This window comes from Grampus griseus (genome assembly GCF_964374135.1).
Source record: "Grampus griseus genome assembly, chromosome: 8".
NCBI lineage: Eukaryota > Metazoa > Chordata > Mammalia > Artiodactyla > Delphinidae > Grampus > Grampus griseus.
The window spans coordinates 91,760,964-91,785,313 of NC_139002.1; positions in this window are offsets into that span (position 1 = coordinate 91,760,964).

The following is a 24,350-nucleotide window of genomic DNA, read 5'->3' on the forward strand; positions in this document are numbered from 1 at the left end:
TTCTAAGTAGTTAACTCCTAGGATATTATGGGGGTAACATGTAATAATGGACAGACACATCTAGCCCTGTTCCTAGCACCTAGTAAGCTCTCAATAAATGTTAGCTACTATTGACATTCTTTTCGGTTTTAGAGCAAATTGTCAGTTATTATTTGAAATTCAAGAAGTTGGAGAGGATGGCACTAATGAGTTATGAAGGAAGATAGTGTTTAACTACAGTTGAATATCATCACACAAGCCTTAGGAGGAGTAAAAACAAAGAGGAGGCAGCTTGCTCTCAGAGCAAATACTGCTTTTTCTAATGTCAGAGTGCCCTGTGCTTTCAGTGTCTAAGCATATATTCCATGGAAAATGTTATTTCGGTAAAGTATGTGGTATTCTTATAAAGCAATCAAAAGGACAAATGCTGCAGGAAAAATATATCCTAGAAAGTTAAGAAAACTAGGCTTGTGGGTGGCAGTGTAGTATGGGAATAAATTTATTTACATTTGGAGTTGTAGTCATTTCATTGGAGAATTGATTTCCAAATAATTGATTTTTTTATGTTAAAAAAAAGGAAAGGAAAGGAAAAGAAAATATGTTCTGCTTGGATAAGCAAGGAGTTCAAAATATAGCTTACTGAAACTAACATTAGGTCTGCAATTTTTATCTTGAGAAACATTGATAGAAAAAAATAAATATGAAGAACTGAATGCAACAGGCCAGAGAGATTTACCAACTACAGTGGCTACCCTGAGGCACCGGCTAGAATCACATTATTCACGAAGGGTGTTCTTGATATATGTTGTTTGACAACTCTTGCCTTCAACAAAGCTGCACAGAAAGGCTATGGAACCTGCCACTTTAAAATATCACTGTATCAAACAAAAGAAAACTTCGATCAGACAAGGTTGGATTGATTTATTTTTTCCTGTTCTTAAAAAAAGGTTACCTTTCTGAATATGGCATTGTATTATGGATAGCACAAACGTTTAACAAGGTGATGGCAATAACTGTATTAATCTGTACCACCCACGAACATAATTAATCCTAGTGGAAGGTAATATTTAGAAAGTGTTAACACCAACGCAATGAGCTTGCCCACAGGATGTCAACATGATTACTCAAAAGAAAACTTTTTCAAACAAATTACCTGTTGTTGAGCAACCTGGTTTAGATTTATCCTGGGTTGACTTTGGGGTGAAATCAGACTGAACTATTATACAGCTATATTTGATGTTGATATTGGCTCATGTAACCAAATATGTCAATAAGCTGAACTGCAAGTCTACAAAGTAGACATGCTAAGGTGAAATATGTCTTACCAAATGAGTTGAAAAGCTTGAAAATTTTCATATACGTTGAAACAATATCACATCATGTAGATCACAAGGAAGCTATAGAGCTCAACCTATCCTAATTTTGTCAGAAAGATAATTTTGCATAACCTGTGCGTTTGATTAAACTACTGCTCTGATGAAAACCCTCTAGTCACTTTGCTTTTCACTTGGAGTAAAACCCAAAACCCTTATAATGTCTCATAAAGCTCTGTCTGATCTGCCTGCCATTATTACACTCAGTGTAATCGAATATTTCTCAATGTAACGTTCCTTACTGTACCCTCCCACCCCACCCTCATCATCTGGGAATTTGTTAGAAATGAATGCAGTTCTAGAGGCTCTTCCCCAGACCTCATGAATCAGAAGCTCTGAGGATGGGGCCCAGCAGCCTGTAGTTTTAAAAGGCTTCCAGGTGATTCTGATAATGCTCAAATCTGAGAACCTCTGCGCTAACCCATCTGCTATTACTGTTCCCCTCATTCACTCAACTCAAACTAGTTCCCAGTTTACATTATAGCCTTCCTTTTATATTACAGCTTTCCAAGCCTTCCCGCCTCAAAACCTTTGCTTTTGCTCGTCTTTCTTCCTGGAATGCCCTTTCCTCTAACCTCTACAAGGCTTCCTTACTCTTGTCCTATAGGTACACACAATATCACCACTGACAGGGCTTCCCTGACCCCCTTATTTAGTTCTGCTAACCCTTTCCTCTCTCCTCTGGTACTTCTTCTCCTCCTCTCCTACTTGGACTTTCTCTATACCAATTACCATCACCCAGCATACTACATATCCTACTTCTCTTTTTTCTTTTTTCTCATTTTTAGAGACATCCTCTAGAATGTTACCTTCATGAAAGCAGAGATTTTGGTCTGTTTCCTTCACTGCTTTAACACCAGCATCTAGAACAGTGACTGTTACGTAGCAGGCACTTAATAAATACTGTAATGTGTTAATAATTGGATGAACCCTCTCAAGTTACAAGCTGCAAATAATGGCCAGGGGGGAATAAATGGAAGTGAGGAAATTAATGAACTTTATTAACAAAGAATGACCATATCTTTTATTTATTTATTTATTTTTAATACATCTTTATTGGAGTAAAATTGCTTTACAATGTTGTGTGCGTTTCTGCTGTACAACAAAGCGAATCAGCTATATGTATACATATATCCCCATATCCCCTCCCTCTTGCGTCTCCCTCCCACCCTCCCTATCCCACCCCTCTAGGTTGTCAAAAAGCACCAAGCTGACCTCCCTGTGCTTTGCAGCAGCTTCCCACTAGCCATCCATATTACATTTGGTAGTGTATATATGTCAATGCTACTCTCTCACTACGTCCCACCCTCTCCATCCCCCCATGTCCCATGTCCTCAAGTCCATTCACTACATCTGCAGCTTTACTCCTGCCCTGCTACTAGGTCCCTCTGTACTGTTTTTCTAGACTCCATATATATGTGTTAGAATACGGTATTTGTTTTTCTCTTTCTGACTTACTTCACTCTGTATGACAGATTCTAGGTCCATCCACCTCACTGCAAATAATTCAATATTGTTCCTTTTTATGGCTGAGTAACATTCCATTGTATATATATATATATATATATGTCACATCTTCTTTATAAATTCATCTGTCGGACATTTACGTTGCTTCCATGTCCTGGCTATTGGAAAAAGTGCTGCAATGAACATTACGGTACATGTATCTTTTTGAATTATGGTTTTCTCAGGGTATATGCCCAGTAGTGGGATTGCTGAGTCATATGGTAGTTCTATTTTTAGTTTTTTTAAGGAACCTCCATACTGTTCTCCATAGCAGATGTATCAATTTACATTCCCACCAACAGTGCAGGAGGGTTCCCCTTTCTCCACACCATCTGGAGCATTTATTATTTCTAGATATTTTGATGATGGCCATTCTGACTAGTGAGAGGTGTTTACCTCTTTGTGGTTTTGACTTGCATTTCTCTAATGATTAGTGATGTTGAGCATCCTTTCATGTGTTTGTTGGCAATCTGTGTATCTTCTTTGGAGAAATGTCTATTTAGGTCTTCTGCACATTTTTTGGATTGTGTTGTTTGTTTTTTTGATATTGAGCTGCATGAGCTGCTTGTATATTTTGGAGATTAATTCTTTGTCAGTTGCTCTGTTTGCAAACATTTTCTCCCGTTCTGAGGGTTGTCTTTTTGTCTTGCTTATGGTTTCCTTTGCTGTGCAAAAGCTTTTAAGTTTCATTAGATCCCATTTGTTTATTTTTGTTTTTATTTCCATTTCTCTAGGAGGAGGGTCAAAAAGGTTCTTGCCGTGATTTATGTCACAGAGTGTTCTGCCTATGTTTTCCTCTAAGAGTTTTATAGTTTCTGGTCTTACATTTAAGTCTTTAATCCATTTTGAGTTTATTTTTGTGTATGGTGTTAGGAAGTCATCTAATTTCATTCTTTTTCATGTAGCTGTCCAGTTTTCCCAGTACCACTTATTGAAGAGGCTGTCTTTTCTCCATTGTATATTCTTGCCTCCTTTGTCAAAGATAAGGTGACCATATGTGCGTGGGTTTATCTCTGGGCTTTCTATCCCATTCCATTGATCTATATTTCTGTTTTTGCACCAGTACCATACTGTCTTGACTACTGTAACTTTGTAGTATAATCTGAGTCAGGGAGCCTGATTCCTCCATTTTTCTTTTTCAAGATTGCTTCGGCTATTTGGGGTCTTTTGTGTTTCCATACGAATTGTAAATTTTTTTTCTAGTTCTGTGAAAAATGCCATTGGTAATTTGATAGGGATTGCATTGAATCTGTAGATTGCTTTGGGTAGTCTAGTCATTTTCACAGTGTTGATTTTTCCAATCCAAGAACATGGTATATCTCTCCATCTGTCTGTATCATCTTTGATTTCTTTCATCAGTTTCTTACAGGTTTCTGCATACAGGTCTTTTGTCTCCTTAGGTAGGTTTATTCCTAGGTATTTTATTCTTTTTGTTGTAGTGGTAAATGGGAGTGTTTCCTTAATTTCTCTTGCAGATTTTTCATTGCTAGTGTACAGGAATGCAAGAGATTTCTGTGCATTAAATTTGTATCCTGGTACTTTACCAAATTCATTGATTAGCTCTAGTAGTTTTCTGGTGGCATCTTTAGGATTTTCTATGTAAAGTATCATGTCATCTGCAAACAGTGACAGTTCTACTTCTTCTTTTCCAATTTGGATTCCTTTTATTTCTTTTTCTTCTCCGATTGCCATGGCTAAAACTTCCAAAACTATGTTGAATTATAGTGGTGAGAGTGGGCACCCTTGTCTTTTTCCTGATCTTAGAGGAAATGCTTTCTGTTTTTCTCCAGTGAGAATGATATTGGTTGTGGGTTTGTCATATATGACCTTCGTTATGGTCAGGTAGGTTCTCGCTATGCCCACTTTCTGGAGAGTTTTTATCATAAATGGTGTTGAATTTTGTCAAAAGATTTTTCTGCATCTAGTGAGATTATCATATAGTTTTTATCCTTCAATTTGTTAATATGGGGTGTCACACTGATTGATTTGTGTATATCGAAGAATCCTTGCATTCCTGGCATAAACCACACTTGATCATGGTGTATGATCCTTTTAATGTGCTGTTGGATTCTGTTTGCTAGTATTTTGTTGAGGACTTTTGCATCTATGTTCATCAGTGACATTGGCCTGTAGTTTTCATTTTTTGTGACATCTTTGTCTGGTTTTGGTATCAGAGTGATGGTGGCCTCGTAGAATGAGTTTGGGAGTGTTCCTCCATCTGCTGTATTTTGGAAGGGTTTGAGAAGAATAGGTGTTAGCTCTTCTCTAAATGTTTGATAGAATTTGCCTGTGAAGCCATCTGTTCCTGGACTTTTGTTTGTTGGAAGATTTTTAATCAGTTTCAATTTCAGTGCTTTTGATTGGTCTGTTTATATTTTCTCTTTCTTCCTGGTTCAGTCTCAGAGGGCTGTGTTCTTCTAAGAATTTGTCTATTTCTTCCAGCTTGTCCATTTTATTGGCATATAGTTGCTTGTAGTAGTCTCACATGATCCTTTGTATTTCTGCAGTGTCAGTTGTTACTTCTCCTTTTTCATTTCTAATTCTGTTGACTTGAGTCTTCTCCCTTTTTTTTCTTGATGAGCTTGGCTAATGGTTTATCAATTTTCTTTATCTTCTCAAAGAACCAGCTTTTAGTTTTATTGATCTTTGCTATTGTTTCCTTCATTTCTTTTTCATTTATTTCTGATCTCATCTTTATGATTTCTTTCCTTCTACTAACTTTGGGGTTTTTTTGTTCTTCTTTCTCTAACTGCCTTAGGTGTAAGGTTAGGTTGTTTGAGATTTTTCTTGTTTCTTCAGGTAGGATTGTATTGCTATAAATTTCCCTCTAACAAGTGCTTTTGCTGCATCCCATAGGTTTTGGGTCATCATGTTTTCATTGTCATTTGTTTCTAAGTATTTTTTGATTTCCTCTTCGATTTCTTCAGTGTCCTCTTGGTTATTTAGTAGCATGTTGTTTAGCCTCCATGTGTTTGTATTTTTTACAGTTTTTTCCTGTAATTGATATCTAGTCTCATAGCATTGTGGTTGGAAAAGATGCTTGATAAGACTGCAATTTTCTTAAATTTAGCAAGGCTTGGTTTGTGACCCAAGATGTGATCTATCCTGGAGGACGTTCCTTGTGCACTTGAGAAGAAAGAGTATTCTCTTGTTTCTGGATGGAATGTCCTACAAATATCAATTAAGTCCATCTGATCTAATGTGTCATTTAAAGCTTGTGTTTCCTTATTTGTTTTCTGTTTGGATGATCTGTCCAGTGGTGTAAGTGGGGTGTTTAAGTCCCCTACTATTATTGTGTTACTGTTGAGTTCCCCTTTTATGGCTGTTAGCATTTGCCTTGTGTATTGAGGTGCTCCTATGTTGGGTGCATAAATATTTACAATTGTTATATCTTCTTCTTGGATTGATCCCTTGATCACTATGTAGTGTCATTCCTTGTCTCTTGTAACAGTCTTTATTTTAAAGTCTATTTCATCTGATATGAGTATTGCTATTCCAGTTTTCTTTTGATTTCCATTTGCATGGAATATCTTTTTCCATCCCCTCACTTTCAGTCTGTATGTGTCCCTAGGTCTGAAGTGGGTCACTTGTAGACTGACTGTATCTTTTAATTCTCCAAATAGCTGCCTGTTCTAAGAAAGGCTGGGATGTTTCCTTTTAGCTTCTGTCTCTCTGATGAAAGTGAGACTGTAATAGATTACATCCACAGTTGTTGATAGTCACGCTCTATTCTCAGTGCCTGTAAATGCCACCTCATTCAATCCTCATAGCAACCACTTGTAAGAGGTCTTATTTTTATCCCCATTGTAAAGAAAATGAGAGAGGCTGGGTATTCTCATTCAGAATGCTGTAGAGGCAGGATCTGAACTTCGGCAGTCTGACACCGGAGACCATAATTGTTACCCATTTACAATTCTGTATCTCAGATTACATGGGGTTTGTAAGAGATAGCTTTAACTATATGAGAGTCTGGCAAAGTTCCAAAATAGCTAACTTAGGCATTTTCACAAAGATTGTACAAGCTCAAAAACTCACAATAACCAATAACTTAAATCATCCACTTCTATATAAAGGGAGTTTGGCCTCCAACTCCACCCATTTCCCGAAAAATGTATCTCAGATTTTAATGTTCTTAATAAGCCATGGCCAGACTCTCAGCTCCTAATGCCAAATTCTTGAATCCTATGTTATATAGATCAGTTCTTTGGGAAAGAAAAGGAAAAAAAAGAAAGATATTGTATAAAAGTTTTAGCATCAGTACAACCACCTTACCTTGAGAGTTTGGGCAGAGATTGGAAAGCTAGCAAATTGGAAGTTTTCTAACTCCTAAATGACCATAGCCCCTTATAGCAACACAGGCATCACATGGAAACCTGTTAGAAATGCAGAATCTCGGCCCTAACCCAGACTCACTGAATCAGAATCTACATTTCAACAATACCAACCCCCAGGACACCCACCAGATGATTTGTAGCTGATTACAGCTTGAGAAGCATGGTTCTAACTCACTGATCCTCAAACTTCTGTATACATTGGATTCATCCATGAAGTTTGAAAACCTGGGTCCAATCCCCAGAGACTGTGATTTAATTAGCATGGGGTGCAAGACAGGACATATTTTTTTTTAACGTTCTCCTTGTGATTCCAATGCGCAACTGACTCTGAGAACTGCTGATTTCATCCCTCTGGGTGTATCTTTAAGCAGCAGTTCTTGTTATATTGGTTGAATACTTTAGTCCCTCTGCAAATACTTAGTCCCCTGCCCAAGAGGAGTATAAGCATTTGCCAACCAAACTGTAATAGAATTATTATTTTGCAAGGGTCATATTGAGAAACATGAGACTGCTAATGTGACACAAATTAACCAGAGCTTTCTTCAGTGAGTCATTTATCGGGAGCCACAGATGCTTCCCACACTGATGTCTTCTCAGTGTTGACTTTCAGACCAAAGTAAACTATCCCTCTCACCTGCTTCACCACCTTAATGGCGAATTTGTCTAGTGTTGCTTGGACATGGAAAGTTACCACTTCAATGCTTAGTGCTCTATATTGATCTCTAACCCTATGCTTATAGCATTATCTATTTTTCTGTCCTTTTTATCTGCTAGGGCATGGATTGTCTCATTTATCTCTATAACCTCAGAGCCCAGCGTAGCCGCTGTTTAATAAATGTTGGTTAAATTTCAAACTCCATCCTTTCTTACATTGTAAAAAATTCCCATGCCTATTTTAGCATCATACTCTACATATGTGCTCAATTTGAATATATAAAAGATATACAAAAAGGGATGGAGAAGATGCAAAGGCCCAATTCATTAAATGTTTGAGTATATAACTACTTGCAAAGCACCTGGCTGGTCGCTCTACACAGAATATCACGTCCTTTCATTAGCTTACAGTCTAGTGGAGAAAATGAACACGTACTTTAAAAAATATTTATTATATAATATACACGATGATGAAGACTGAGTATAAGGGACCAAGTCAAATACTAAGTGAATTTCTTGGAAAAGTACATTAATTCAGGCTAGTAGCTGGCAATACCTTCCAAACTGTATTCCTGAAAGATAAGAGATACAGATAATGCATAAGTGATTCTGGAAAAATAATATAATGTGGAGTGGTAGCATGACGGTATGGCAGTCACCTAAGAAGTGTAATTTTATTTTTTCTCATTACGGAGGTTTAGGCCCAGATCAGATATCCCAGCTCAGTGTGTTGTGAGAATACACTTTCCAACTCTCCCAGCTGGAAAAAGTTTTCCTTCTTGACTCTCCCTACTCATTGAGACTCACTGAGACTCTACAGTAGACATAATGGAAATGGCTTTCAGCACCAACTCTGCTATTCACTGCTTGGAACACACAATAAATAGAAAGAACAAGAATTGAAAGTCTTTCAATTCCCGCTTAGCTTTTTCTAAGTGCTGAACTGAATAGGTGTCAACTCTCTATTGTAGCCCCGGCAGTCCTGACTTTCAAAAGAACAATCAGAAGGAAACCCTTTCAGAAAATTGATCCGCCAAAGTTTGAAATGTTTAAAAATAAACTGTCAGGTCTGTCTGTTTCCCCCTACACAACCCGTCAACCTCACCTCTGGCTTCTTATTTTCCAAACAGTAACAGCCGGGCATTCTTTCAAAAGGCTCCTTCTGAAGTGCCTTCTTTGTCAGGAGTATTGTAAACCCTGACCAAATACTTTATAAATTGGAGGGAGACCTGAATGGGGATAAAAGCCAACTAGTGCTCACTTCTGCTCTGACACCTCCACCTATAGAGCTCTGAAATTTGGGTTAAGAAAGAGTGTACTCCTTCTAAATTCATTGTGACAATTTTAATTCTATTTAGAAACATATACGTACGTGTGTGTGTGTGTGTGTGTGTGTGTGTGTGTGTGTACATATATATGCACATTCCTTGTTCATCCAGCATCCTAGATTTGAGCTTCTTTTTTCGGGCCCCTAGTAGAAATAGGCTCAAATAGTTTCAAACAGTTTTTGGTTGTTATTGTTGTTGTTTTCCCTAGAACATGTCCTTCTCAAAGGATTTCTCTACTATAATAAAGTCCTATAAATGGGGGTGTGTAGTCACCTATAAGTGGGGGTTTGTGCTCAAGTAACTTACTAGACGCCATGTGTCAAATCTGACATGTCAATAGGGATTATGCCCCAAAGTCCATATTAACCTGCCCAGAGGGATGTACTGTGACTTTGCAAGTATCATTCCTGATATTAGAATCTTCATCAAAGCACTTACAGGTACGAGTTGGAAATCAACAAAGTTATTACGTGTTTCAACTAAGAAATCTACTTCTGAAGGGATCCTTCACCTCTCTAGTAGAAATAAGACACATAAAAAAATTTAAGTGGTGATAATTACTAGCTTTACAGAATGTCAGTAATTTACAACCTAAGGTTAGCTGGTGGGTTGATATTTCTGCCTATTTGTTTCAAATATGTGGGCCCTTGCATAAAAGGTGGTAATTAGCCATCCTTTTTGTAATTTCAGATTGGGAAGGATGAGCAAGTCCAATTGAAGAAATCCAGATCACATGTATCATCTTTAATTGAAGAGTGGTCTTGCCTCTGGTCTGGGTTAGAGATGCCTCAATGACAGTCCTAATGTTCTGTTGGGATTAAAAGGCTGACTAGTTGCATCCCCAGCATGTATTGTAGCACATTCTCTGTCCTCTTTGGATAACCCTCATTATTTCTGTACTCCCTTCACAAAATTGCATATTTCTTAAACGACAGATCATGATTCACTCAATCGTCTCTATATCTACGACACTGACTAACCTTGAAGTTTTGCCTGTGATAGCTGCTTAGTAAATGTCAGTTAAATACATAAAAGCCAAGAATGCTATGGGTAAGAAAATCAACACTGCAATTTTCTCTGACATCACCTCTCGCCTTCCATAAACAGAGCTTCTATAGCCCTAAATCTTCTACCTAGTTTGTTGTGGTTATTGATATTTGATACTCCTTTTTCTGGTACAACCAGTGAATCACCAAATAACACTGATCCCACATTTCTTTCTTCCTTCCCACATTTCTTTACATGATTGCTCTAATCCTGTGGTGTTAGGGTCAGAGACTTAAATTCTACTTCTTGCTCTTGTATATTAAAGAATTGCATTGCTGTGGGCAAATTATTTACTTTCCCCACTTCCTTCCCCTACAAAAAATAAAGAGGTATGATCATTAAAAAACAGACATCACTGTGATTCTGCATGTGAGTTTACATCTGGCTTCTAGAATGTGCTAATCCTCTAAAAAGGTTGTGTTTTTTCAGTCTCTATCCAAAAAAAACAGCTCTGTTTGCTAAAGTTCTCAAAGCTCTGGCTCTACTGCTTCATGGGTCTGAAGATACTCCCTCTTACTATGATTTATATCTTTAAATTGTGAGTATACCTTACACTGCTTTTTATCTATAGAAATCTTTTAAAACTCAGATTATTGGTTCTCCATTTGTTTCCAACAGAGGTAATAACAACTGAGACTACTTTTTTTTTTTAACATCTTTATTGGAGTATAATTGCTTTACAATGTTGTGTTAGTTTCTGCTGTGTAACAAAGTGAATCAGCTATACATATACATATATCCCCATAACCCTTCCCTCTTGCGTCTCCCTCCCACCCTCCCTATCCCACCCCTCTAGGTGGTCACAAAGCACCAAGCTGATCTCCATGTGTTATGCAGCTGCTTCCCACTAGCTATCTATTTTACATTTGGTAGTGTCTATATGTCAATGCTACTCTCTCACTTCATCCCAGCTTACCCTCGCCCCTCCCTGTGTCCTCAAGTCCATTTTCTACGTCTGCATCTTTATTCCTGTCCTGCCCCTAGGTTCATCAGAACCTTTTTTTTTTTTTTAGATTCCATATATATGTTAGCATACGATATTTGTTTTTCTCTTTCTGACTTACTTCACTACTTCACTCTGTATGACAGACTCTAGGTCCATCCACCTCACTGCAAATAACTCAATTTCATTTCTTTTTATGGCTGAGTAATATTCCATAGTATATACGTGCCACATCTTCTTTATCCATTCATCTGTTGATGGACACCTAGGTTGCTTCCATGTCCTGGCTATTGTAAACAGTGCTGCAATGAACGTTGTGGTACATGACTCTTTTTGAATTCCGGTTTTCTCCAAGAGCAAACCCTGTGTTCTCTCCATCCCTCCCTCCACTCCCCTAGAGCACAGGTTAAGACAGACCAGCTTCTGGCCACTGGGTGGATTGATTCTCATCCATCTCTTTGAGGGTCTTGGGTTCACATTCCTAAAGTATGGGCCAAAGCCTAGTCTTTAGGCCGCACACAGCTATTTACTTTTTCTCCCTTCCATAGAGCAATCCAAGCATCTGCTCATATTTTCTACTCTCATATTCCATTGCCTCTTTTTATGTTGGTTTTTGAGAATTTTCTTTACGTACTTATGAGTTAAGATACACATTTAAACTGATAGCTCTGTTGTATACATTTCTTATTATTATTTTAAGTTACGAGTTAATTTACATATTTGAACACAGGTTTCCAAGTTGCTGTAGGTGGAATCTTCCAAAAGCTTCTTAAGTAGTGTGATGCTTTATTTTCCCTTATTGGAGGACATCTGACATACCATGGTCACTATAATGATCTGAAAGTATCATCTTCATCTACTCTGTGATCTCCAGGATAAAAGCAAAACATCTAGGCCAGTCATGTAGGACTCCCTACAAATCTTGCCCTATCCTTCCCTGTCAAGCTTACCTTTTAAGTCCTCTCCACAGAACTGTGCCTTCCCACTGCCTAGCCATTGTGGATGATCCTGGGCATATCCAAAGTTACCTACGTGTTTCAATATCTAGTCATTCTTAATGTTACCAACTCATTTAACAACTTAAAAGCAAAAATACCACGAGGGCCAACAGTGTCAAGGGCAAGGTAGCTAGTTTGCAACTTCTAGTTTGTAGAGTCTTGTGCTTGCTTGGACCTCTTCTTCATGCCTCTGTTATGCCAGACTGTACACTTACCAAAACTACACATTCCTTAAAGGTCACTGTCTAACTTATATTCCTTGTGTTTTCCTATTCACAAAGATAGGCATGCACACAGATCTTCAGAAACCATTCACTGAATTGAAGTACTTTCTTACTGGTTTCTAGTATTCCCCAAGTCTGAATAAAGAAGGTAGGGTAGAGAGTCCCCTGAAAAGAGTTTGATGGCAATATAGAATAAAAATTGGGTCCTCTAATTCTTCAAGAGGAAAAATAATACAGTTTTCTCAGGTAGACCATGCCCTTATTAGACAAGTCAAAGTAATAGCAGCTGTAAGCAAGGGGAAAGGGTAAAAGAATGAATTAGACATTTTAAGTTTTAAGATGACTTATAGCCTTGAGTTTTATGACAAAGCTCTGACTCCCTCTTAATTAATTTTAAAAGGAATCTTGTTGGCCTGAAGACTACCCATTTTGTATTAAAATATGCGGATGTATTTCCTATTTATTTATTTTCTTGTCCTTCTGCCTTCCAAAACCATCTATCAGTGACAGTCAAAGGAGAGTCTTCTGAGAATAAATGTTCCTGGAATCCTTATACAGACAGCTGATAGAGAAAAGAAAGTCCTTGTAGCCTTCTAGCTTTAAGGGTATGCCCTTTTCCTAAGCAATCTTTGCCACACCGTTTTTCCCACAAAAGTTTAAAAAAAATGTCTACAGTTCCATACTAGGTTAAATTACATGGCATAATACCTACACTTTCCTACAGTAATTTCTCTTCTGTGTTCTACTAAGCAGAGGACACTCACACTTATCCAGAAGAAAAAGGAATGGGATTTGAGGTCTTTGATAACTGAGTAGTCAGTGGGTTTTTATGTGTTAACTTGGATGAGGAAAGATCCAGGTCACACGAGGCTACAACCACTGGGATTTAAGCATAACTGTTCAGCTTTAAGAAGCTGAACTCTAATGATTGAAATTAGGATGATTCCCTTCTCACCCTGGGCTATTCTCCTTTCCCTTCATGCCGGGTGCTTGACAATGACTGAGCACACACAGGTTCTTCATAAGTCCTTCACATGTGCTTCAGGGTTGCAAAGCTCCACAAGTGTGAAAATTTGCCCTTGTAAATGCATACACACATTCAGCCAAAAGACACACGACTACTTTCCAAACTATTAGGCTACAGTGAAATATACTTGATGTTACATATCTCTGGGGAATCAAATTCTTTCATTGTCACCTTAGGGATATAAATTCTCTTACTGTCACAGCATCACCAAATAAGGTCACTAGAAGAGAATCCATCAGATAGTTACTTAGATATGTTGTTTTCATGTTGTAGTATAGATAAACTAAAATTTTAAGGTATGATCACATGTGCAAACATGACTCTCTGTGTGTGTGAATGCACGTGCCTGTGTGCATGTGTTGTAATGTATCTTTCAATCTATTTGGGAAGATCACTTTTATTTTTTCTTTTTCTATTCTTTCCCTTTCTCTCTATAAAAGTTAGCACATGGGCTTCCCTGGTGGCGCAGTGGTTGAGAGTCCACCTGCCGATGCAGGGGACACGGGTTCATGCCCCGGTCCAGGAAGATCCCACATGCTGTGAAGCGGCTGGGCCCGTGAGCCATGGCCACTGAGCCTGTGCATACGGAGGCTGTGATCCGCAACGGGAGAGGCCACAACAGTGAGAGGCCCATGTACCGCAAAAAAAAAAAAAAAAAAAAAAAAAAAAAAGTTAGCACGTGGTGAAAATCTAAAAACTATCAGATGTTCATCAATTCACTCTCTCTAACTTCATTTTTTGGTTTTACCTTTCCACACCTACATACCTTCCATGTACCCTTTTGGGCCATTCCCTGGACATGCTGTGTTTAATGATATTTTGTGCCATTTTCTCTGCTTAGGGATGCTTTTTCCCTTCTTTCTACTTTTTAATTCCCTTCTAGCATCCAAGTTGCAGCTCAAATAGCACCTCCTCTCTGAAGCCTTCCATGGTTTCACAAGCTAAGAAAGGCAATCTCTCTTCTGTATTTTCACAGCACTCTATAGATATATCTATTATAATAATGATCTTATCATATTTTAATTATGTATTTGTGTATCTGCTTCCCCTTCCCCCAATTAGGCCACCAGTTCTTTAAGTGCAGGGCTTGACATAATAGCATGCACTAGATAAATGCTTGTAAAAAGATGGTGGGAATAAAGAATTGAATGAACAAATTAAATTAATAAAGAAAAAGCCAACCATGTTCCTCCACTATTTTCAAGCATTTCTTTGACATCTTATAAAACTGTGTGTTTTTATTGAATATCCACTGATGTTTTTAAAAATCAAAAAAAATTCATATTCAAGACCTGAGGAATTAATAGAAGAAAATTAATAGCTGGAGGGAAAAGTGTGGGTTCAGGGAACACAGAGTTTGCAGTCCAGGCAAAACATAAATATATCTTAGCCTATTCTTTCAGGAGTGAGTGCCATAGGATGAGCCCCATTGCTGTGTTATAATCAGAGATACATATTAAGTATAATCAAGGATACACAGGAAAAACAATCATTCCCCTTGCAAGTGAAAGATGCTTTTTTTGTAAAGGGCAGTTTAGAATCTCTAAGTAGAGAGCCTTGGTCAACATAATTATGTCAAAATATTTCAAGGTTCATTCAGGTGCTTGCTGGCAGAAGCTTTGACAGCAAGAGAGCTTTGACAGTCATTAAAGAAATAGAGCCACTTGTCTTGTTCCATTCATCTGTACAGGCACTTTGGAAAATGGCATCCTACCAACTGAAACCATGATTGCTCATAAGCCTGCCACGTTCCACATTAATAGCGCTCTTGAAATTGTCAACAGGTGAGAAACAGGATAGCAGGTGTATGAGAAGGCAACAAGAAGGCAACATATATGAATTTCTTCCATGCATTATCTGCCTTCTTTCCTTCCTTCCTTCCTCTTTTTTCCCTTCCTCCTTCTCTCCTTCCCTTTCTTTTGTTTTCTTCGTTTCTCTCTCTAAGCCCTTACTGAGTGTCTGTTCAGTAATCTAGTTTGTAATGATAAACAGTGTATTTGTGATACACTCCCTGTGCTCACAGAGATCACATGGTGGTAGAGGAGATTACATTGCAGATAACATGAGTATGAGGGTCATGATGTTGATGATATTAATAATAACAATCACAATCTTACTTAATCTCTACCAGATATTACGCTAGTAACTCTAGATTTTTACCACCTTCTATCTGTATTACTATGGACAGGCTACTTAACATCTGGAAGCCAGTTTCCTCATCTGTAAAATAAGATCATTGTGATAGGACTGATTTCAGATGGTTCTGATACCACTCAGCACAATATCTTGTACATGGCAGGCACTCCATAGTTGTTAACTCTTATTTTCATTGCCATTGGTCTCCCACTTTGCAGATGAGAAAACTGAGCCTTAAAGAACTTAAGCAATGTGCTCATGAAATCAACAGTTGCAATGCATATGTGCTGAAATGGAGAAATGAACCATAAAGATGAGGCTAAAGAAATGACAGATTTACAGCACCAATCACCAGAATAGCAGATATACAACCAGCACTGAATTACCTCCAAATAACTGAATTTAACTATCACACATACACCTAGAGAGAATATTATTAGCTCCATTTTAAAGATGGATGTATCAGGTTTAGAAAGACAGAGACCTGACCATCAGAGTTAGTAAGGAGCTGAGCTGCACTGTTTCGACTTACAAGCCCAAGCTCTTTCTGGCACCCCATGCAGCCTGCACCCGAAAATGGCAATAGTGTAAATTCACACCTAGCTTTGGCAGCACCTGAGTCTGTTACAGATAGATAGCACTGAAATAATGGATTTTGCACAGTCTTCCTTGTAAACTAGCTTCCAGCCCTACTATAGTGTTCCTAAAGTTGAATTTTTTGCTAAATGTTGCTTTATTACAGCAACACTATGTGTGGATTTAGTCCTTTCTGAAATGTCTTTTCCCCAGAGGCATATCAGCCAACAGTAACAGTAGCTATATTCAGCTGAGAGCACCAGATAACTGATTTATTTTGTCACTGGCACCTTTATGAGCTTCATTTGCTGGAGATGAGCTGGAAAAAAAAATCCTGCCTTTCATTTCTTTCTAAAATCATGGCACTGAAAGCCTAAAGTACCAAAAGTGATCTTGAAGCCAAATTCTGAGTAGAGAAACATAATTATTTTAATGAGTACCATTGCTCAGTGAATCTGCATGGTGTTCAAGGTTTATAAGCAGTGAACTGAGAGCATCTCCAGTTCTCCAAGTGAATACACAGAAGCTGAGAAGCTGCCCTGCCGTCATTTCACTACCACCTGATGTCTGGTCCCCAAATTTCTTTCTCCTGCCTTTGATGCTACCTAAATGGGTATTTCCAATATTGAAACCCCCATGACAGCTTTAAAAAAAAGGATAAAGCTTATAATGGTCTGAAATTCTTGTTACCTCTGGTTTTCTAGCTGAGAATTGTAGCTGAATAAGAGTGAACTTACGCATACTATAGGACATAGAGAGCTCTTTAGTAATGCTTCATTGAATTGAACTTCACAGATATGTTGGTTGCTCTCACTCAGATGCTGAGAGGGGAGATAATGTAGTTCAAAACTTGAGTTCCCCCCTCCCCAGACTGTTGGTGGGAATATAAGTTGGTGCAGCCACTATGGAACACAGTATGGAGGTTCCTTAAAAAACTAAAAATAGAGCTGTCATATGATCCTGCAATCCCACTCCTGGGCACATATTCAGACAAAACTCTAATTCAAAAGGAGGCATGCACCCCTATGTTCATAGCAGCACAATTCACAATAGCCAACACATGGAAACAACCTAAATGTCCATTGACAGAGGAATGGATAAAGAAGATGTGGTATATCAGCAAACATTTATTGAGCATCTACTATGAGCCAGGTACTTTTCTAGTGACTGGAAGACAGAACTGAACAAAACAAACCAAGACCCCTACTCCCATAGGCCTTTTAATCAAGTGGAATGACTCACACAATAAACAAGGAAATTAGGGAAATAAATAGTATGTCAGTGGTAGTAAGTGCTATTGATTAAATCAAAGCAGGGAGAGGGTGCACATATGTGTCTGGGAACACACATTTTTAAATGGGGTGGCCAGAGAGGGATTCATCAGAGAGTAAAAACCTCGAAGAAATGAGGGGGTCATGTAGCTCTTTGGGGACTACTATGTGTTGAACCTTTAAAAAAGCTGTGTTGGTGTCCTCACACCCAGTACCTCAGAATGTTACCGTATTTGGAGACAGGGTCTTTACAGAGTTAATCAAGTTAAAATGAGGTCTTTAGTGTGGGCCCTAATCCAGTATGACTGGTGTCCTTATCAGAAGAGGAAACAGGGATAGATACATAGAGGGAAAACAATGGGAAGAGACACAGGGAGCAGACAGCTATCTTTAAGCCAAGTAGAGAGCCCTGGAAGAGATCCTTCCCTCAATCTTGCTGACACCTTGATTTCAGACTTCCGGCAGCCAAAACTATGCAGTCATTTCCATTCTGAGCCAGCCAGTTTGTGGTACTTTGTTACGGCATCCTTAGCAAACTAACACAGGGGCAAAGAGAAGAGTAAATGGGAAGGCAATGGGAGGGAGTATTCCTGATGTGCCCAGTGGTGATCAAGGGGGCAGTGACTGGCTGAGGGGAGAGTATTTAGAGCCACTTAATTTGTCCTAGTGCTTCACGGTTAGCAAAGTACTTTCATGTTAGTTTTTCATTTGCATTTTCCCACAGCTCTATGTAATAGATGATATGAGTGTGAGTAAACTACACGTATGTGTGAGGGTGTGCACCCCCTGACCCCCTGAGGAGCTGAACCTCAGAGACTTAAATGCCTTCTGCAAAGCCACAGAGCTGGCCATCGACAAAGCCTTCCTTAAGCTGACAATATCTGACTCCAATTCAAGCGTTCCTTCTATATATCATGTGGGTTGAGTGAATGTCTATTTCTTAAACCATATTTGTCCTGATCAAAGCAACTCTTCCCTTCCCTCATTATCGATTATTAGACAGAATATGGTGTTCACGATACAATCAGGGGAGGATATAGTTTGATCAACACACTATGCCTGAAATAATATTTTAAGACTGCCCTGGCTATTCTACAACAACTACAATATCATCTTAATTGCATTTGAGACAACCATGAGTACAAACAGGATGAACCACCTTTCCTTTTCCCCTGTGGTGTGCACAGGTACAGAGAATAGGTCTTGTAATAAACTGGTTGGGTTATATGTGGAAAAGGACAGCAATGCCATCTTATCTTGGAGTCCAACCACAGGACCTAAACAAATTTCTGTCCAGAGCTTATGGACAGATTGGTGTTCAGATGTGTGTATAAGAAAAATGAACCACATTTTGGAAACAGAATCAATCAACAATTAATCAACCATGTTTAGGAAACAGAGTAGGGTATTCCCAGTTCTGGGAGAATTGGTAAGCTTATCAACTTCTTCATATGATAGCCACCATTTTGTAACTAGTAGTGTATGAAACTCTGATGACTTCATGGAAATAGCATCAACGAGTAAATTAAAAACCAGGGATTCAGTGAACTAAATATTGAGGGGAAAAAAGTAGAAATATATGGGGGAGAAGCAGTTAAACGCTGTTGAATCTATTGCATCATATAATTGCAGGCCATAATTTCATTACGTAATACGTAGATGCTAATGATATTGTAGCGAATTATATCAGAGTGTAAACTCTCATTATTGTTGAAATATGTATTATATGAAAATGTTAACTGACAAAATTAAAGACATGCTGTCTATTTTATAATAACAATGGAATGACCATGTTTTAAATCTAATTATCATCTTCTCATGTCTCCCCAAGACACCTAGAACTTTAATTGAATAATAATAATGACATGTCTATAAAGCTAATAAGTTACAGATATCAAGGGACCTGATGTGGAAATTAGGCAGCTAGAGGTCAACAAGCTTATTCACTCTAAATTAGTTAATATGCATTATTAAAGAATATTAATTAGATAATTTAATAATGATACTGAAGCAGACTTTAATGCTTAGCCCAGTGCTTAGCCTTGATCCCATGTCTGCCTCTCCTTTAAAATCAGTCTTTTTCTCTCCTTTGATTTGCAGGCTTATCCAGATTTCACCTCCAATGCATCCCCTTTCAGAATGCTTCGTCTCTGCTATGAATGCAGAGACCAACTCCGATGTAACTGAAGTTTATTTATGTTTCCATACTTTACAGTCAGTCTCATAATGATCTTTCCTAAGAAAAGGAAATAAATGGTCTATGCATTGCAAACACAACCAACAAAACGCTCTTTAATTTCCTGCCAGCCTCCAGACTAATTGACACTCTTACTTGCATAAGTGGAGAAGCAGGAAGTACAGAGAGACAGATGGGTGAATATCAATTGATGTTCATAAACCTGAACAATGCTGTTTGCATTCATCATTCCCGCTTCTCAAACAGCAAGTATTATTTACAGTATATCACAACCCAGCAGTGACACATAGAGTACCATTTGGGCAGAGGCTCACTGTCATTGCCCTTGATTTACCTGCATGGTAAGGACCACCACAGTGTTATTCATATTACATAGCTTGCAGCTGAGGGAAACTTTAAATGTGGGGTGGAAAAGAAAAAATTTTTAAAAAGACCAAAAAGAGGCCTAACCTGCTCCCAGTTGTGGTTGAAGTTGGGAAAAATCTGCTTCAATTAATACTTATTTACAAAGAGGTATCACTCCCACATTGTAGAATGTTGACTTACAGAGTCTGTCGAGTATGTTTAACTCAAAGAAAGCAAGTAGAAATAAACTCTCATTGCTGTTGTGACTTTTTGAGCAGTCAGTCGTCTGCCATATAGGGAGGACTAGAGAGATCTCAATACGCCTCCCTGGCCTGGCTTCCTTCTTCTCCAATCTAGCTTAGCCTTTGAAATCCTATATTCATGTCACACCATGTTAAAACGTTAATAGGTCTGTCTTAGTCAGTTCACGCTAATGTAATAAAAATCCATAGACTGCGTGGTTAAATAACAGAAATTTCTGTTCTGTAGGCTGGGATGTCCAAAATCAAGGGACCAGCTGATTTGCTTTCTGGTGAGGGCCCTCCTCTTAGTTTGCCAGAGGGATGCCTTCTTGCTGTAACCTCATGTGGCTGAGAAAGAGATCATCTCGTATTTTTAAGAATAAGGGTACTAATTCCATTCATGAGGCCTCCACCCTCATGACCTAATTATCATCCAAAGCCCCCACCTTCAAATATCATCACATTGGGGATTAAGGCTTTAATACCAGAATTTTAGGGGGTCACAACTATTCATTTCAAAGCAAGTTCCCTCTGAAAATCCAAATGTATTACTTGGTTCTAGAACTTGCATTATAAGATCTATGGTTGAATAGCTAAAATGGGAACTCAGGAGCCAAGAGATACACACACAAGTTATGGGTCCATCACAAACAGAATTTTGAATTTAAGCAGAACATTTCCCCTCCCTCCACTTCCTTTGCTCATCTATAAAATGACTGGCAAGGTTGAATGAAATAATCTCAAAGGTTTCTTCCTGTCCCAACACTCCAAGATTCTATGCACTGTTAAGTTAATTTTAAATCTTTAAGAGAATAGAAAGAGAGGTCACATTTAATTGCCATCTGCTATATGCCAGATATTCTCTTCAAGGAGTTTTCAATGAGTTAACTCATTTAGGTTAGTCCTTGCTTGGGACTCTTCCCCTACATATCACAAGGCTAAGTCGCATTCTGCTTTCCCATCTTTTCTCACATGTCAGTCCGTTGTTCCACACTCCATATTCCTGATATGCCTCAATCTCATCAATTTCCTATAAGTCTTCTTGCATTATAAATTACCATTTGATTTACTTGTGTATTATTTTTACTGTTTATTATCTCTCTCCATCTGTTAGAAAGTAGGCTTCACAAATTGTAGGACTCCTTTTTTAAAATTGAGGTCTAATTGACATAAAACATTATACTAGTTTCAGACGTACAACATAATGATATATTTGGGACTGATATATATATATATATATATATATATATGGAACTGATCAAACTCCAGTGCTTAGAAGTGTGCCTGACTCAGAGAAGGAGCCTATGATGGTTAATTTTATGTATCAACTTGACTAGACCATAGTACCCATATATTCAGTGAAACATTGAATGTTGTGGAGATACTATTTAGATGAGATTAACATTTACATCAGTAGACTTTGAGTAAAGCAGATCACCTTCCACAATGTAGGTGAGTCTCATCCAATCAGCTGAAGGCCTGAAGAAAAAAAAGATCTCACTGAGAAAGAGAGAATTCTATCAGCAGACTGCCTTCAATTGAGTTGCAACATCAACTCTTCCCTGGGCTTCCAGCCTGCTGGCCTACCCTGCAGATTTTGGACTTGCCAGCCTCTACAACTGCATGAACCATTCCTTAAAATAAATCTCTTTCAAGAGAATGAAAAGGCAAGTCACAAACCAGGAGAAGATATTTTCAAAAGACATGTCTGATAAAGGACAGTTATCTAAAATATACAAAGAACTCTTAACTCAACAATAAGAAAATAAACAACCCAGTTAAAAAATGAGCAAAAGATCTGAACAGACACCTAACCAAAGAATAAGATATACAGATGACAATTAAGCATATGAAAAGATGCTGTACATGATGTTTCATCAGTGAAATGCAAACTGAAACAACAATGACATATCACTACACACCTACTAGAATGGCCAAAATCCAGAGCACTGACAACACTAAATGCTGGAGAGAATATGGAGCAGTAGGAACTCCATCCATTGCTGGTGAGAATGCAAAATAGTACAGCCACATTGGAAGACATTTTGGAAGTTTCTTACAAAATGAAATATACTTTTATCCTACAATCCAGCAATTGCATTCCTTGGTATTTATCCAAAAGTGTTGAAAACTATGTCCACAAAAAAACTTGTACATGGATGTTTACAGCAACTTATTCATAATTCCCAAACTTGGAAGCAACTAAGATGTCCTTCAGTAGGTGAATGGATATGTAAACTGAGGTATATTCAGGCAATAGAATATTATTCAGTGCTAAAAAGAAATGAGTTATCATGTCGTGAAAAGACTTGGAGGAAGCTTAAATGGATATTACTAAGTGAAAGAAGCCAATCTGAAAGTCTACACGATGTATGATTCCAACTCTATGATATTCTGGAAAAGCCCAAATTATGGAGATGGTAAAAAGATCAGTTGTTGCCAGGGGTTGGGGGGTGGAGGGATGAATAGGTGGAGCATAGAGAATTTTCAGGGCAGTGAAACTACTCTGTATGATACTATAATGGTAGGCACAGGTCACTATAATTTTGTCCAAACACATAGAATGTACACCACCAAGAGTGAACTCTAATGTAAACTATGAACTTTCGGTGATAATGAGTCAATGTAGGTTCATCAAATGTTATAAATGTATCACTCTGGTGGGGGATGTTGATTAATGAGGAATGTTATGCCTACAGGGGTACAGGGGTGTATGGGAACTCTGTACTTTTTTTTTTTTTTTTTGTGGTACGTGGGCCTCTCACTGTTGCGGCCTCTCCCGTTGCGGAGCACAGGCTCCAGATGCGCAGGCTCAGCGGCCATGGCTCACGGGCCCAGCCGCTCCGCGGCATGTGGGATCCTCCTGGACTGGGGAACAAACCCGTGTCCCCTGCATCAGCAGGCGGACTCTCAACCACTGCGCCACCAGGGAAGCCCTCTGTACTTTTTGCTCAATTTTGCTGTGAACTAAAACTCCTCTAAAGAAATAGAGTCTATTAAAAATAATAAATAAATTAAAAAAATATATATTTTTCTATACAGACTACTGGTTCTGTTTCACTGGAGAATTCTAATAGAAAGCTCAAAATATATTTGTTGAATGGATGAATGTGTCCCCAAGCACTCTTTGAGGAAAATGAAACTGAGAAAAGTTAAGGGACTTGCTTAAGGACATACAGCCACCCAAAAGAGATGGGATTTGATCCTAGTTGCTTCCAAAGCCTAAGCCCTGGCACTCTCCTGATCATCTCTCTTGATCATCATCCAAAGTCTGATGGAATGAGAGCCCAAGATAAATTTGTTGCAATCTTGAACTGTGGAAAGGATATGCTATTAAGGAGCCCTCCCAGTATAGGGAACTCTTCCAGAGCCTTCTCCATCATCAGGCCCATAAGGGCACCAGATGTCCAGTAGACATGAATGTTTCAGATGCTTCTATATATGAGGCCAACTTCACAGACAGCTGCATAGCTTCCCTCGTCAGAAAGAGTAACATATCATAGAACATCCACCTTAGTAAAAGATGGCCATTTCCTTGTTTTAAACCAATAATCTTAAACAATGTGTTTTCTTATTATGAAAATGGGTCCAAATTTATACCAATTTTAATGTGAAAACAACAGTTTATGTAATATGTGTCCTTTATCATTCTAAAGTATGTTAATCTCTTTTTTCACATCTCTAAGACTATATGCTTCATATAAGTCCTGATGTACCAGCCAACAAATCCTGAGAGTAATAATCACTTTAGTCTTGATAAATAAAAACAAAAAGAAATAAAATATGTCAGATTTTGATGATGAAGATTTTAATGCCTATATCTGCACATGAAAATGCTTAGAAGCAGTGAAAATATATGTATCAACAATTTTTTGGAGGAATACATTTAAAAGTCTTTATATTCAAATGCTATTGTACATAACCTCACACCCAGGAGAACTTTTAATATCTCTCTAGATTCTTGAAATGACATGATTTTCAGTTAAAAACGACTCTGACAGTATCTTTTTCTCTGTCATCACTATCATAGAAACTATATTGTTTATAAAACTGTTAGCAATCGTGATACTGTCTATACTGCCAGAGGGGATTGTGCCACACCACTAAAAATAGATCTAGTCATTTATAAATAACATCTTACAGAATAGGGAGGACCTAAAAACTTCAAAT